The sequence below is a fragment of the Neodiprion lecontei genome, chromosome 3 (assembly GCF_021901455.1).
Source record: "Neodiprion lecontei isolate iyNeoLeco1 chromosome 3, iyNeoLeco1.1, whole genome shotgun sequence".
NCBI lineage: Eukaryota > Metazoa > Arthropoda > Insecta > Hymenoptera > Diprionidae > Neodiprion > Neodiprion lecontei.
The window spans coordinates 20,468,561-20,486,748 of NC_060262.1; the positions used below are offsets into that span (position 1 = coordinate 20,468,561).

General features: G+C 38.2%; 1 protein-coding gene across 1 annotated transcript in view; it reads left to right on the forward strand.

Moving 5' to 3' along the window:
- The first annotated feature begins 354 nt into the window (after positions 1-354).
- The window catches only part of LOC107227742 (titin), a 36,410-nt gene continuing 18,576 nt past the window's right edge, over positions 355-18,188 (forward strand). Inside the window, exon 1 of the mRNA XM_046734030.1 lies at positions 355-601. The gene's annotated coding sequence lies outside the window, so the exon portion shown is untranslated. The remainder of the gene's footprint in view (positions 602-18,188) is intronic.

Below are 18,188 nucleotides of genomic sequence, written 5' to 3' on the forward strand. Positions count from 1 at the left end.
TTTCTCTAGCGTTGACGAAAAGCGGTGTAAAAAAAAATTATTTTACCGTCGTGACGGTTTTTTTTTTTTTTTTTTTACGTATCGTGCAAGTTCTTTATATTTTTTAATCACTTGTTTTTCGGCGAGGACGCGTCTGTTCAACGGTAAAATACGTAATAGCTCTTGCACCGAGCTACGCGTGTAACAGACAACTTTATACGCATCTATATTCAAAAAGGCAGGTGAGTATGATCAGTAAAAAAATTTATAGCGAGGTCGTATATGTACATATAGTAATGGTAGGGGTTATAAAAGACATACAGATACTGTTGTGAGAGGAGCTCAGTAACACCGCGCAAGCCAAACTGTACGTACACCGATCATTCAAATCGGGGTGCAGGGATTAATAATAGTCGCAATTTTTATCGATGGTATTTAGTCATCGATCGATCGGTGCCACGACCGAATCAACAATCTGATTCAGTGATTGAAACAACCCTATGTAAATATATTGACTGAAAATAATTAATCGCGCATAATTATTAAGATAGTGTGAGAGGTACGGTGTAAGTGTGTGAAATTTTTACGGGCATTCGCATCGATCGCACAGAAGAGAGTTCAGGTAGGACGTTTTTGTTTTTTTTTTTAATTACATGCATTTTTCATCGGTGAAAGGGATTTCCGTACAGTTATTGCAAAGGTTTACTTGTGGTGCGGTTGTTTTCAAAAAAAAAAAAAAACGGTTGTAAGACTGGGAATGCCGGAGAATTATGGAATTTTAGCGAAAGGTGATAATTGCTGAGATTTCATTTTTCTTCTCAGAGTTTTGAAAATTCCTGAATTTTGATTGTTTCGAATTTGAATAATTTTTATTGATGTTCGTGTGTAAGTAGACTCATCCGCAACAGCGTGATAGTTATACGTGAAATTTAAGTGACGAAAGTCTGCGTCGTTTTAATTTTTCCAACCGTAGTCGAAGAAATTGAATTAATGGCGGAGCAAAACTTGACGATGATTCTTCATTACTTCCGTATTCTACTTATGTAAATTTTACATAATTTTCTATATAAAAATAGCTTCAGTTTTCTAAAAAATTCTTAATTGGATTTTGGACTTGTTCAAATGTGTATTAGAGAAAAAAATTCTGGGCCTCGGGGTGTTCCTGCCATTCCAAGATCACGTTATGGGTGATTGATAATTCAATCGAGTTCTAAATCGGTTTAAACTTAGTCAAAGAGGATTCAGACGGGAAATCGCTTAATTCCCACTCTGCGTCTACTGTTTGAACATCGTTCACAGTGTCATTTTAGATAACAACCAGTTACGAAAACTTTCGATTCAAGCGCTGTTTCGAAGATATATTTTTTGTAAATCAGATTTTAACCATCACTTTATAATAATAAGTATCGATAATAATTGCTCGGAGCCAAAAACACTGGAAACATTTTCTTTCCTTAGTCGCGTTAAAAACTCTCAATTTGTTTGTGAATCTTTATACCGGACGACCGGAAAAACTGTGTGAAATGTAAGGAAAAACCTATCACGTGCTAATTCTTCATACGATTTCGAAGTAAAAAATGAAACAAGTGCGAAAATGACAATAAATCCGTATATTTTTATTTATCGTCTGAAATTTCTTGATCATTTTCTCTTTTCACTCCGAAATAATATCAGAGCAGTGACTCTAAAAAACAAAGATAACACAAAATGAATAGCGATAAATTTGGAAGAAAAATAATTGGACTAAAAGCAGCCCATAAGAATTTCAAAATCTATAAATAAAAATCACGCATTGTATTCTGAGGCACTGTATTATACCTACAACGTCGCGAGTTGTCGTATAAAAAATTGGCTCAGTTAACGAACCGTGTGAAACAAATGTTGAAGAAAAAAAACGGCGATACAGGAATGAAAAAATTGAATAAAGCGGATAAAATTAACTTTTTTTATTTTTTATTTATTTTATTTCTTACTTTCATGCAGTAAATGGGGGAGATACGAATACGCATACACAGACAATTATATCACACGACTCGACTGTTTACTAAATTTAACCGAGAACACAATGGCAACAATACACGAAACGAGGCGGGAACCGACGCTGCGAACTGCTGTTAGCGTAATTGAAACTCACGTTATTACTTAATAGCGGATTCCGGTCGGGGTTGGTATGCGTGTTATACCTGTGTTTTACCCATTGAGCGCGCGGCGCTAAGTCGCGAGTCAGCCAGCACCTTATTAACTCTCCATTTATAAGTCGCGGTAATTAATTTCATTAGACAGAATCCGGGGTGATTACAAACAGATTTTCATCCACTTTAATTCACGTCTATTTTACAAGATTTTCTTCACCGTCTAACCCTTATTCTCACCGCGATACTGATACCGAGAGAAAACGGTGAAACTTATCGGTCTGAGTGACCGACCGCGCATGCGCAAAACAGTTGAATTCTATTGGTCGGCGTGATCGTAGCGCGACAATATCTTCGTCTGTCGGGCAGGGCAGCCAACTTAAGTGAAACAGGGCGTGAGATGTCCAAACTCACGCGCGTCACGTGACTACTTGAAATTAATTTGTTACGATGACTCGTAGCAGTGATGAGTCATCAGTCAGTTGACAGTAAAAGTCGGCCAAGCCTTCTCGAATCGATACAAGTATTTGAGATGTGTTAAATATGAAAAAAATTTGCCTTACCAACATAACCTCCATAAGCTGCATTAAACAGTTGAAGCTCAGGATGTCCGCTAAGTTTCACCGTTTCTTATCGGTATGTTTACCGATTAATTCGATTTCAAACAATAAGATTTTTCACTTTTTTGTTTGTAATCGTAATGTTTTATGCATTTACATTGTCTGCCTAATTACCTTTCTTCATTTTAAAACTAACCGTTATTTCAGTTTAGGAGTTGAATAATATTCAGAAGTAAAAAACACGGAACGCAATTATATGCATGCACGGTAGGGACAAGTAGCAGGCAAACGTTGCTTGCATTTAAAAAATGAATTACAGTTATATTTCCTCGGGGTCTCGAGTTATACTGGAATCGTTATACGATCGGAAGGTATTTAGGTATTTCTGAAAACATTTTCAACGTTCAGGCTATATCCGCTCGATTTTATCGAAGGTAAAATTTGTAGCAATTAACCTGATCTACGTATCTAATTATAGTTAACATTTATTCATTGACAGTCGTTTCAAAATTATTAATTTATCTTATTTTTCGTCAATTTCTCAACGATGTTACGTATACGTGATCGATGAACATACACGCATGTTTATGCATGTTTCAGCAATTTCTCCCAGTGAAAGTTTTTGAGCAAAGCAAAACAAAAAGAAAGAAAAAAATCGCGATAAATTATCAAAGATCAGGAAAGTTAACAGCTTCGAGTAAGCAAATTATGTGCCAGATCGCAGTGAATTACAGCTTGAATTTCGAATCAAAATTTGGATTTATGGCATCGCCGAGAAAGGTCGAGCCATTTTTGTTTATAGTGGAAGTTGTAATCCTCACCGTTACATATGTACTACCGATGTTGATGAAAAACATAAACAAACATTCACGTCAACTCCTCTTGTAGTCAGAAATCGAATGAGAAGCACCAACCGGCTTTGCTTCAGTTTCACTCCACAGTTTTCGCGGAGCGGCAAGTTGTTGTGAAATATTGAGTGTATTCTGGTTTCCTTGCGGGTTTGGGATACCAGGATATTTTCCGGACAATAGCTACACACGTAACCGTGAGACAGACATGCCGCCTTGTTCTCAAGTTCATTAGTTTCGTTACTAATTGTTAATTGGACTCTTTGTTGCGTTCTCCTAAGCATAACATGTACAATGCCTATAACTATGATGCAGCATTGACGCCCGGAACCAGGAACGTAATCGCGTAGTGAAAGGTTTCCAAAATATACCGTAAGTAAAGTTATTTCCACGTCAAGAATTTTGATGCAAAAGAATTTCTCAGAATTTTTATTACGTTACAAATTGATTTATAATTTGGAAAACTCATCTCGTTTGGATAATTACGTACTTGACCAGCTGCGATTCAACGTATTATATACCTACAAGTAAATTAGAATGTAGAAATTGCCGGGCCCTTTTTTCCATACGCATATACGTAACCCTTTCGCTTTCTTCATTGCATCACATCTTTATCAACTCTAGGTACAAACATTGATTACCTACAAATACGATAATCGCAACCGATTTCATGCGAGGAAATAAAATTGCGTAAAATTATTGCATATTATCTCCAGGTTGCGCCTGATTCGGCGATAGAGAAACGAATTTGTGTAATATCTGATGAAATTTTTTAAGGATAGCGTGACTCCCGAACACGAAATGTATTAATCGGTAAAAAAAATTAATTTCTAATGTCGCAATTGAAGTTTCTGCGCGACCATTAACGATTACCCTTTCGATAATGTAGCCAATAATAAATTGCCGCGTTGCATGTGAGTAATTGTTATTACACGCGAAAGTGTGTGTAGTCATTTTTTATTGTTTGTTTTGTACATCTTGTAACGATAGAATGCTCGTTAAGAAAATGAAGCTTGCGGTAAATTTTTATTGTCGAACCCACGTGACTATTTGCAAACATCAGAACGAAAGAAAGTTGCGTTAATTATTTTTTTTACGATCATTCGTAAGCCCGCCTTGAGCCCCCAAATTTTGCAATTTTTGCCCGTCGCAAATTGCTGCGCGTGATTGTATAAGCGGCGTAAAAGTTTTTATCTTTATTTATTTATATGCATTTTAGCGATTGTCGTGACTGTTAATGTTATCCACTGTCGTCAAACGTAAGACTACAATATTATAATACAGGCGTCGCGTGACAGTGACGCGAAACCTGAGAATCTATTGTAATCGAATGATCTATAAGTACACACTGGTAAGTGCATCGTCATAACATCCGATTTGCTGTAGGCATAATCGCGCAGTGCAGTGCAGCAAAACCCCCATAGGATAAATTACATGTAAGTAATTACTTACTCAGAAACCTCAAGTAGGGAAATTTTCAAATTTTGATTACAATTTTTTCTGGTTTTGGATGAATTTTTTTGTCACTCATCAGTTTCGGAAATGACAACGAGTTATACTGGGAAAAATTTCATTCGTTATAGTAACTAGAAAAATTCTGCAGAACAGGTATTGACAAAAAAAAGCTGTTTGAATATTGTTGGAATTACGAAAAACGAGGTACACGTAACCATTTTGCGCTATTGTCGATTCTTTTTTGGTGATTGCAACGCAAAATCAGTTTATTCGGTTTACTCTACTTTTTTAGTTAAACAAGGCTTTAACATCAATTTATTGTTGCACGAGCATTAAATTTTCGCAACAGTCACAATAAAATATAGTAACAGTGGTCGTGATGAGAAAGAATAGTAAGAGATAGTGGACTTTCTGGTAACAGCTAGAAAACTAATTTTCATTTTGTACCTAGAAATGTATATTTTTCGATCGTCGTAAAAAATGAAAATAGTCTAACTAAAAATTTCCTTCAGTGCACGGTAAATGGCTAAAGCTGTCAAATAAATCCCATCACATGCAATACGGAAACTGATGTATCATATTTTTTTTTCGTTTCCCAACTTGTTTGACGACTAATGATTCAAATTGCCCTTCCCAACAAGTCTTGCTGCGAAATGACATACGTCAGTATTTTTTGTTCTCACTAGCAGAGATGATTGTAATTTTTTCTGTTTTTCCATTCTACGTTTCTGTAACATCCGATTACTATTGCAGCCATCATTTAATATCTACAATCACACCATGAGTTTTCTATGAAATTTCCCGCTCGACGCCAGGAAACACGCAACCAAACATTTATAACAATACAAATATGACATCGGTTGCCTATCTGCTGGCGTGGACTGGCCAGTTTCACAGAATACTGACGTAACGTCTAACATAATTATATAAATTCCTTAAGACGACCGGGTTGAATAACAATGATGAGTAATAATGACAAAAAAATGGCAAACATTTTTCTTAATCATCAGAGATCAGAGCTGAAAGTAACGGAACCGATCGCTCTGTCTTTAGCTACCTCTGCCTATCCCCTTCCATTAAGCGATCTCCGATAAAAAATGATATGTGACACGGGTAAAAAGAGGACAAAATTTCTTAGCATATCGTACAGGGGACAGAGAGTCACTTAAGTGTGTGCGTGTAATGAAAGGAGGAGACGGAGGTGAAGCGCGTGGTGAACGATGATCATTTGCATTATGATACGTGTTTGCGATCCGAGCCGTCTGCCCGCAAGGTGTCGATATCACGGGCGCGTCGAAGATCGGTATGCCCATAGAGTCTAGACCCACGCCCGTTATGTAGGAACAATTGCATGCAAAGAAAGTTCATTCAAAGTCCCCAGAGTTGCCGAAGCTGAGGGAGCTTCTAGCTGGTGAGGCGCTCTGGAACTCGGCACGAACGCACGATAAAAACTGGGGCAGATCATGATCTGGTGCTCAAAGATGCTCTTACGAATGCCAATTGTCGAGCGTCGATGATCGCTCGTGTTCTTCCTATTTTTTTTTTTTTTTTTTTCTTCACTTCTCCCTCTTCCGAAGCTATCGGCTACAAAATTACGCACGCGTTACGCCGTTGGAATTGAATTAAACTCAATTTTACGTTTTTCAGACGTCAATTTAACACATTCGATAGATCTGAATTGAAGAAGCAAATTTTCAGTCGTACGAGGTTTCAAAGATCCTTTATTAAGAATGTACCGGCTACACATTCTCGACCAAAAGTGAGTCTCGTCGACGATACTGAATACTTTATGATAAGATAAGAATCGAAAAAAAATCAAGCACGATAAAGAGGGTAAGAAAATTAAATTTGAATAATAGTAATAATGACCGAAAGTTATCAATAAATTGTTTAACAAATTTCTACGGAATTTTTTCATGTGTAAAATGAATTCGTTGGTTTTTATGAATACATGTAAATTTTTATAGAATTCTCTTATTCGTTTGAAATTTCCATTTTCGAAAATTTGTTGAGGCTGTAACTAGGAAACTATTCGTTCAAAGCCCTAGAAATTTCTTAATTTTATGTACAACGTTTCTACGAAAAGGTATCCAAAATTCACGATCTTTCCGCCATTTATCAAAATTTAAAATTCCTGAAAACGGAAGTTTCAAAATAACGAGAAAATTCATTAAAACTTCATGTGTAATCAGAAATATTCTCTCCAAATTTGTTAAACAACGTTTTAATTGAGCAATTTATTCATAACTTTCGGGCATTATTATTATTGACATTCAATTTTCTGATCATCTTTATTGCGGTTGATTTTTTTCCGATTCTTATCTTACCATGAAGTATTCAATATCGTCGACGAGACTCAATTTTGGTTGAGAATGTATATCCAGTACATCCTTAAACGGGATTCACTTTGCAGTAGGATCGATGATTTTCAACTATTACAATATCAGTTTATTTCGAGGTTAGGCGATATCTAAATGTTCACACCTCTATTTACGAATATATTTCAGCTAGCTTGTACGTAGGTATTTCTTGCGCGAAGATGTAGCTCCCGTCCAAATTAGAAGGGATTTGAAAAAAATTTCACAGAGATATAACCGAAAGTGCTTCTAAATATGGGATAATCCAATATCGTTCTGTAAGTCACTAAATCGTTTTCAAAACTTGCGAGAATAAATTTCGACTGAAATATTTACTTCAATTTGTACTTCAAATACACCTGTATCATAAAATTGTCAAAAAAAAAAGGATCAGACAAAACAACGACAGATAACAAAGGATACGGAAGCATGAGAGCGATGATAATGAGGTAGGCGTATTAATAACGGATGAGAGATAGAGAAAAAGTATTGAGAGGGGAAGAAATAAATTGAGAGACAAACGCGAACGTGGAGATACCTATAAGCGAGTAGTGGACGACTTTCGTGGGAACATAGTACCGACATAACGGTCCCTCCCCGCGATCCCAGCGCAGCAGCAGCAACAGCAGCAATCCGAGTTGCCAGGCGAACCCGCAGCTCGGTTCTCGGCTAATTCTTAGCTCGGCTCTGTCTCTGCCCTTCGCTGAAGGTATTTTCATCGGTCCCCGACACCAGACAGTCGCACATGCCCCTCAATTCCTCGGGGCCTTGGGGCCTTGGGCCCCGCGAGTCCCCGACGTCGACGCGCCGGAGAAAATCCCATTCATATTTATACCGCGAGGAGGAATAACGTGCGGGAAGAACGAACGAACGAAAGAACAAAGTTTGTTTAGGTCAGGCCACCGGGCTTCGCGACGCGTCGCTAATCGGCTCGTGTCAGGTCAATCGGCCACCGAGACGCGCTCCAGCGTCCGGGGGCCTCAGCCGATCTTTGCCGAGGGGACCGATCTTGAAAGGAGAGGTCGTGCGATAGAACCGACCGATTTTAACGAAAATTTTTCTGCCTACTCTTAGGCATGAATAAATACACCTGTGTCACGGCGTTTTACTCAATGGGTATTTAATTGCGGGGAAAAAAATATCGAAAACCTGTTTTTTTCACCGGACAGATACAAACTGAATTCCTAACGACCGAATGGCCTGTCGTTTGCTGAAATTGAGAGCGTACGCGCTACGATTCGAGAGAGGTTGTTGCCAGGGCGACCAACCGTCAGAAATGTAAGTTCAAAAATTTTGACAATCGTCCCTAGCAGTTGTGCTCAACACCATTGTTTACAATTAACTCTGTATATGTAATTTATACGTACACATGCGTAATGTTATAAAAAATTCGAAATCGAGAACAGTTGTTGGTCCATTTGAAAGAATAGGGAGGATACGGATTATAATATTGTGTAATTGTCTTCTGAATTTGAAGCAATTATGTTTCTAGAGCGATGTGGAAAATCAGTGGCAATTCGGGTGTTCGAAATACGAGTTTAACGGAAGCTTCAATTCGATTCCAAACAGTTTCAATTTCATCTTAAAAACATGGAAATCTTGGAAGTAAGTCGGTTAAAAAAGTATCGTTATAATACACATCATAATCATGTGATTATAAAGATTTCCTCTTATACTGATTTAGGAACCCTGAAAACTGATAGCAGACCAAAAATCGTTTTTGAGACCTTATGATAACATGTATCCGTTATTTGTTGAAAAATGGCAGTTTGATCCTGTTCGTACAATCACACAGGCTATCGTATGAAAAATTTTTGAGCCTCGTTTTCAATCGAATGACTTTTTATTATTTATTTCCCGTATCTTGAACTCCGAAGTGTCCGCATTTTCCTTCCATCACATCTGGTCTTTCTACAAAATTAAAAAAATTTCTGGGGTATGTTTTTTAAATAAAATCAATTTAATTAGTTAAAAATATATTTATTCAAGCATTTACAAAGAAAACATCAATGATAATTATTGCATTACGATTTTTCTGAGTGATATCTTTTGCGTTTTTCCATAAAATTTTTATTGATTTTATCTGGAACATCTCGTTTTAATGACCAACAGTAATCAGCCATCGTATTTACATTCCATCGACCTTGTAATCTTGTTCCCATCGTTCTGGTGTCTTGGAATCGTTCTCCTTGTTCTTCACTAAAATCACCAAGACTTTCAGAAAAAAATCTCTCTTCGGATGTGAATCTAAGAATCTAAGTCAAGTTTTATACACATTCCGCGTCCTAATTTTTAATATTTATCTAACAACGTCGTCGTCATATTTTTTTTACCCAAAAAATTATGTGCAACATTTTTGAACGCAAGCCAAGCTTCTAATTAAGAAATAATTATTGGTAGTACATAGCAAAATGTAGCGGTAACTGAAAATTACCACTATATTGACTTTATTGAAAACCTGATGTGATACGATAAAACGAGTAGTGAATTCGTAATCAGTGTCACCGAATTAGTAAGAAAAGTTGACAACATTTCAGCAAATAAAAATCTTGACGGCCTGTGTTATCGTCAAATACAGGTTAGCAATAATCTAATTTAAGTTTCGGCGAGCTTCATAAGCCTCATGCATAACGCCGAATTTTTGCATTATATTCTCGAAACTTCAATTAGGCAGAAAATTGTTGAAATGAAACTGATTTTTCAATAGATGGTACGAGAACGGTATTGAGTAAGAAAAAAAATAATACATTATAGGTGGTTAAGATCGACGGACAGTCACTTGCATGCTTTTTATTTCATTTTACTTCTAAAATCTAGACTAAAAAACTAAAATCATGGTCGATAAAATTCGATTCACTTCGTCTCTGTATCGCCGTAAAAACATCGGCAGTTCACGCCTCATGAACGCGAAGTTCGAGTTACATTATTGGCAAATCAGAAAAAGAATCTAATTTACGACAAAATTGTCGCCTGAAAATCATTTGAATAGCGTTCCATAGATATTAGATAAGTAGGTTGACAACGACTATTCCGTATTAATCTATCGAACCGTTGGACTTGAAATATCAGTAAAAGCATTATAACACGATTAAGCTTCTAGACTGACCCGATTTACGATCCCAGTCTCACATTTTTTCGTCAAACTCCAGTCAGCTTACGAGACAAAAACGTCGGTACAGCAAACAAGTTTAAAGCCGTTAATTACAGTTATCTATAATATTGAAATTTTAAGCTAATCGGATTATCGTTTATCCTAGAATCTCACTCATCGCCTTGTGGAAAATGGATGATTCTAGGCGATGGCAAACATTTCGTATTTTCCGTTTCGGCGTGAAGTGCATAGTCAATTTTTTCCCAAAAAATCGACCACTTTCATAAGCTCGCGAGCACCAACGCGGTTTAAAATATTCTGCAACTGCTGCAACGACATTGGAATTGTAATTTCGTTTTACACACGCGCAATGCATCAGCTGGCCTTCGAGATACCCGTGCAAAGCAATCATACGTGCATCGACAATCTGGGTAAGGTAACGAGTATAAACCGCGGCGGTAGTGAGAATCTAGGGTGTAATTTGTGCCCCGCGTATAATGCCAAAGATTCCAGGAACGAATTACGACCTGATGATCCTGATGCAGGGGCCCCCTTAGAAATGTGCAGGAGCAGACATCTTGAGTGACGTGCGGAAAAGAAAAGAGAATGATAAAAGCAAAGCACCAAGAACAACAAAAATCACACGCGTTCGATACACTTTAATAACGATCAGCGAAGACTGTCCGCGAAAGAAAAAATTCTGCCTTTACTTCTGCCTGCTGCACGCGAGATAAGAGATGATCCCTCCGGGATACGAGAAACACGTTGCACGACACCGTCACGCATTGGTCGGGACCCTGCCGTAACCAGATTTTGCTTCGTCGTTCTTTTAATGGTGTATAAATAGCCTTGGCTAAAATACGTAAGCCGCCGATCGAGTCGCTTGAAACTTGCGGGAAAAATTTCAAAAACACTTTAATTGGTTCGCGTCGAAAATTGGAATAAAGAAAGTTTTCCGTATCTCGTTGGAATTTTTTTTTTTCTCTCCAAATTCGACGCAAAATCTGTTCTACAGTTTTTCAGGTTACCCTAATCTTTTGGTTGACTGTTTTATAATATTTTCAAAAATTTCGTTGATCGTAGATATTTCTAAAATACTCCGTGATTTTCTAACACAATTTCGGGGCTGTGAGTTGCAATACCTTGAGAATAGAGTCAAGTTATTTGAACTAACGAATTAGTTCGATTAAAGCAAAGTAAAAATTTTCAGAATTTTCCGAATGATTGATAGAACTTACCGTAATCATTTGATCAGAAGAATCGAAGAAGCATCGTTAGAAAAAGTTCAAATCAGGCAACTTTTTCTAGATATGCAAAACCGCAAGAGGAGTCAAAAATAAAGAGGAAGGAATTAAAAATTGAATTTCAAAATAAAAAATGACACTTTATAAAAATATAGATACTCATTTCTAAAATAATATGTTGTATAAGAATTAAAGGAGACAAACTCGGTCTTTTCGAACCGAGCGTAAGTTTGCAACATGAGTCATAGGTGAGCCGAAAACGAATATTGCAAACACGCGAAGCGAAAAGACCGTTGCCTTGATGTTGCACACGATTCTTTGCGTAACAAAAGTATGTTACGCGTTTTTTCACGGAGCATGAAATCAAGGTTAGGGTTTCGTAATATCATATTTGTTCACGAACGCGCATGCGCGCAGTACGGAAAATACAACTTTTAACTCCTCAGAGTTGAAAGTGGTCTTTTCCGTACTCCGCGCATGCGCATTCGCAAACTCGCTCTACCGTCATAGAAACGGATAGTTTGCGCATGAAAAACCGCGTAAAACATGCCCGCGTTATATAAAAACGTATTTCACAATCGCGAAGAGAAATTTACGGATGATAAATTCACCACAGGAATGCCTTGCAAAATGGTCTAGGTATGGGAATCCATCCCACATCGTCGTTTCCACGTACCCTGAGCACGCCTGGAGCAAGCGGCATTTATTTTCCTCCAGGTCTCGATAGCTATGCGGGTCGCGTATCCCGCCGACCCATTCGATGGAATAAAATTACCTCTTCAGGGTCTGGGTGACCGGGTCAGAAGCTGTTCGCGATTGGCAATACTCGCCGCGTGCTAAGAGGCGTCGAGAAATGCGCTGCAAGGAGTCGGATGCATTTTCGAGCCGATCCACAACGCGGTTTCCACGGACGCTCGTGTAACGCGCGGTTAAAGATTCGCGGGACGTACAGTCGGGTCGAAAAACTGGTTGAAGCAAAAACGCGACGAAACAAAGGCTCGGAAGGCTGCTCACTTAATGCTAGTTACGTGTAACTGAAAAGGTCTTCCTGACGTAGATGAGAATTTTTTAATTCCAGATTTCGAATATGAACACCTCGTCACGTTGAGAATATCAAATAAATTCATAGCATTGTTCTGTCATTGTTTTACCAAAAAACATCCGCATCGATTGTTCGATTCTCATTAAAATTAGCCTGTTTTATTCGTCGATAAATTCTTCTTTTATTTCAGGTAACAATAACGTATTTTCTGATTAATCACAGGCTTATCATCTATAAATTACAACGATTGTACGTGTCGGAATTATTCTAACATCCGACGCGTTCGAGAGAATAATTTATATCGGAAGATTTTTATCGTATTCATTTGTGAATGAAATATGCTGTTGTTCAATCAAATTCCGACAAGCTGTATAGATTTTTGGGTAAAATATAATTGAATAATGTGATTCCTCCGACGTTGTTAGTGAAAGGTTGTTTTGAGTTGAAATTCAATGTTTAAACTTTTTTCTACTCGTTAAATTATCATATTCGTAGCTTAGGAGTAGCTGTTTAGAATTGTACAAAAATTAGAGATACTGGAATATTAAAAAAAAGCTTAAATATCGATACTTCACTTCACATCACTTCCAAATAATCCAAATTCTAATTAATTCGTTTGATTTCACTCATCGACGGCTCATTTTATTCGAGACATTATTTTCTACGAAGTAACTAAAAGCAGATTTTTTTCAGTAGGCAATTCAATATTGTCCTTTGTCGATTTTAATCAATATCGGTGCAATAAAGTAAAATTGAATATCACCGATGCCAAGATGAAAAAAAAAAAAAATTCATCTACGAAGACGTATTAATTTTTTTAACGATTCTGAAGGGGTTTAAAATGAAGCATCGATATAATCTAATCGTAATCCTTTGTTTATAATTCCAGAATTTTCGATTCTAGTATTTTTAAGTACATCTTAGCTGACTGCGGATATAACGATTTGATAAATACTCAATGCACGACTATCTCGTAATGAAATTGACAAGTAGTATCGATTTTTATAGAACCAACCTCGTTAATCCCAACAACTGTGGAAAGAACAGTTAGACGCGTTATGCTCTCGCCACGATCGAGGAGTGCGCAAATATTAGCACAAGCAGGTGAAACGGGGAAATAAATTGGCACGGTACATCGAAGAGTGTGTTGTCCTCCTCTGATCTCCGCTCTCCTCGCATCTCGCACTTCATCTTTCTGCTTCTGTTTGAATAACAAATTGCCGGTTCCTATCCAACCTCCGCAAACGCCAGATTAGGATTCGTACACACGGGTTTGCATGTTGGCACTGTACGCGTTTACAGAACCGCGTTGACTGTAATTTTGCCTAACTGTACAGATATCTCTGGTAAATTAAACCTGCATTCGGACTCTCAGGGTAATAAAATTCTTAGGCATCTGAACATAATCTCCTCGATGACTGGTTCCTGAAATTCTCTTTTCTGATCTATTTTACTTACAGAAATAAAAAGTTCTATACTAATTATTGGTATAGGATACTTGTCAATTACAAGAAGTTATCGTAAGAATCGTACGACGAATGTGTCTTAGAAATCTCATTTACAGCTAACAATAATTTGAATTTGAAACTCGTCGTATAATCGCGGTATAAAAAATCTCTACATGCAATTATGAGAATACCATTTACGAATACTATAAAGTTTAGCAACTTCGATATGAGCTTTCTTATTAGTCATAATTTTGACTATTCATCAATTATAGGATGATATAAGAATACATTTTTTTTCCTCATTTCAACCAAATCTTTACGTTTTCTGGCCTCTGTAATGCTATTCCAAAACACCGCGTTACCCGAAAGATGGCCCAAAAACTTCTCGTAATGAGGTAGAAATTCACGCAATGACGTGCGTGAAAAATTGAATTTTTTTTGTTAGGTCATGACAAATGTCGCCAAAAACAAAAAAAGATTATTCTTACGGCGTGTTTCAAAACGACTCGTTAACACTAATCGCACTGGGCGTGATTTCGTCTTCTTTGGAGAATTTCGTGTCGATATTTGAACGACGAATAACTTTTCCTCGATCTTACACTGCTACTAAAGTTGACTCGTTGTGGTTCAACATCAGATAAGGGCGGGGTTGAAATTCCGAATTTGAAGAGTTTCAAAAGCGCCAAGTTCCGATTTTTTCGGCGGCGAAACTTAAAGTAAAGAAATCAAACTTTGACAAAACATTAGAGTTTCGAATAGTTCCAAAATTCCGAACGGACAAAATACCGAAAGGGCAAAACTCCGACAAGTCAAAGTTTCGAAAGTGCGAAAATGATAAAATTTAAAAATCTAAAACATCGAAATTCCGAATGATCGAAGATTCTCATTTCTTTTAATCACTGGCTTGGTGAATTTTCGCAACTTTGATCTTTATTTGTTTTCGACTTTCGACATTTTTACGCCCGTAATCCTGGTCATACTGATTTTACACACCCACTCGTCGAGTTAAACTACGCTGCGTGAGCATATGTTTCAACTTTCAGAATTTTACTCTGTCGAAAGTTAATTTTTCGGAATTTCGCTCCATCAGAACATGAATTTACGGAATCTTGCAAGTTTGAAAAATTTGATTTCCTTACTTCAAGTTTCTCCAGCAAATAATTCGGAATTGGACGGTTTCGAAACTTTTTTTGTTTTTAAAAAATTTGGAACTTCAACCCCGCCCCATCAGATCGACATGTTTTCTTCTTTAACCGAGTGAATTGCAGGAGAGTAAACGCGCGTTTCGCAGGGGCTGAGGAGCTCCTTAACCCGCGATGACGACGCGAGCTCATCGCCGTCACGGATGATCGGGCTGGCATGACATTCCAGATTACGTCTTCGCGGGCGGATGCAAGAGCAATGCCCTAACCGGGTAGTGCCGGCAGACTCTATTCAACCTGCAGACGACTCGGCTTATAACTTTTCCGGTTTTGTACCATCAGGTTTCACGGTTGAATCTTACAGTCCCACCGTTTAATCGTTCCTACGCCATTGAAATGTATAATTACGGATACGCGACGGCTGGAACAACACCAAATCATCGTTTATCGGAAACGATGTAAGATCGCACGTCGCAGGTTCCTTCAGAAAGTAATGCACATTTTTTGCAACAAATTGTTTTCCCCGCAAATTTAAAGAATATCCGTGAGTCATTCGTTTAAAGTAACAGCGCAGAAATTGATCGATTCGCGTAAATTTTAAAATATTTATATCGACTAAAGTCAAGGTTGTAATATTTCATCGTAAGATGTTTAATTGGCACAAGAGAGTATGAAAAAGAATTCTACGGTTTCTTCGTATCCTTTTTCTGCTTCTCCGGGAAACAGGAGACTCCTGAATTTTATTTTCACTGCACGAATCTTCCCAGTAAAGGATCGAAGTGCACGAATGCTCCCGATCTTCTTAATCAAGGTGAAGGCGATCGGCGACCGCGAAATGGGAATACCGAGTGCGATCGTTTGCCAGGTGATCGGGAGTCGGTGGTTCTCCTCACGGAGTTAGATCAAGCGTGAACTTCGGTATACCTAGCTGTGAATAATTCAGAAGTGTGAAGGTGGCGTAAATCATTCGGCCAAAGCGGAGCGGTCGCTGTTTGAATTTCAATTAAGGAACGACGTCGTCACCCGCGTCACCATCCGATCGAATCTCACGTATCTAATCGTCCATGCATCTCAACGAATTCACCGTTAAAACGACGACCTTCGAATGCTCTTTGCTCCAAATACTGCAATTGCTGCACTTGTAGAAAAAAAAACGCAGTTAGAAATTGAGATGATAAACACAAAATCGTCGATCGTTTCAATCGGAGTTGGTTTACGGCTTTTAAAGGAAACTTAAATTGAGAGGAATAAGGAGACCAGGAAATGTACCTATCATTTTTTTACCACCGATCCAAGCCTTGCGTCAAGAAAAGTCAAGAAGAGATCACTCTCTGTGAAACGATACGAAACGAGGCTGAATTGAGGACTGGAGAATTATGCGCGGATCATGACTGAACCGAATTTTAAAACTGTCGGATAAAGGCCGAAACGATTAGAGTAAGCATGCATGTGCAACGGTTACCAACATCATCATCGGCATTACAGTGTCCGGTAAAAATATGGTCTCTCTCTTTCTCTCTCGTAAAACGGCGACGCGTGGCATGCAAAACTCGTACAAGTGACGCAACGTGACATTAACTTTGCTGGAAACGATCACGCCTCTCCAACAACCGAGGTCTACAACCTCGGATTAACTTTTTCGAAAGAAATTCAAGAAGGTTTGTTCAAACGCAGCTGTGCTCGCCGTCTCCACACGCGCATACACCGAAAATTAGACAAAAAGAATGGACCAAGTGTAAATGGCCCGAGTACCGTGTGTTTTTATCTTTTGGCTTTCTTCCTTGTTCCACACTGTCTATCCTCCGGATCCCTGCAGCTTCCTCTTATACACACAGTGTTTTATCAAAAGAGAATAATGAATAAAACACCGGCCTCTAACTCTCGGCCAACTACTTCGACCGCTCACCACCATTGTCGTAGAGACTCGGATCTACGAAGATAACGTCGCGTCGTTACAAACTATGTACCTAGATATGCGATCATTCCGGTACGCGGTGTGGATAATTGTGTGTAAACTGAGAAAACTGTTCTATTCGTTATGCGCCCGCGGAGGGATAATTTCTCGTTTCAAGTCCAACGAGGTGAAGATGTTTTTGTTGACTTAACGGAAATGTTCAACGAGTGCCGAGTATCCTGCAGGGTGACTTCAATTAAACCAGTGGTAACCCATATTCGGTCTTGTTCGTCGCATTAACGAGGTAACGGAAATCGGAGATTTTAGGGAAACACTTACCGACGCTTGGATAGCGTTGAAATTGGCGAAATTCTGCTGGATTTACCGTTCAAACACACACTTCAGATATAATTGACATAGATGCACGATCAATGTGAGAACGACTTGGCGAAAACGTGTTAATTTTAGCAACCGAAACCTTAAACGTTAACGTTTGAATTTCTTTTTTTTTTTTGTCGAGTATCATCAATGGCGAATTTCGGTTACTACAAATTGTTTGCATAGTCTAAAATACACCCGGTCATTTCGACCGAGTAATTTTACTTCTCAGCGCGTATAGTCAGACAATTTTTGTCTCGCTGTTCTGGCATAACGGGTAATGTGAAGTCAGTTCTCACGACGCTTACACGATGTCGTGACAGTGGGATTGTCGTAAAGAATAAGATTCAAAATTCCCGGACTCGTCCGTCGAGACCTTCAGAATCGCCTTTTTGTTTTTCCCCGCATTATTCGAAAATGGGGAATTGGGATCGAACAGTAAAATGAGCACAAAATAAAGCAATTGTCACGATGTCGAATTATCCATTCACCCAAATATCTGATTCGTGGAATTTCAAAACAGAGAAAGACGTGAAGTTAGTAAAAGTTATAAGGTATACGAAGAAAAATCTTATCTTGTTACAATTCCTAGAACAATCTAGTAAAATGAGTTTCGAT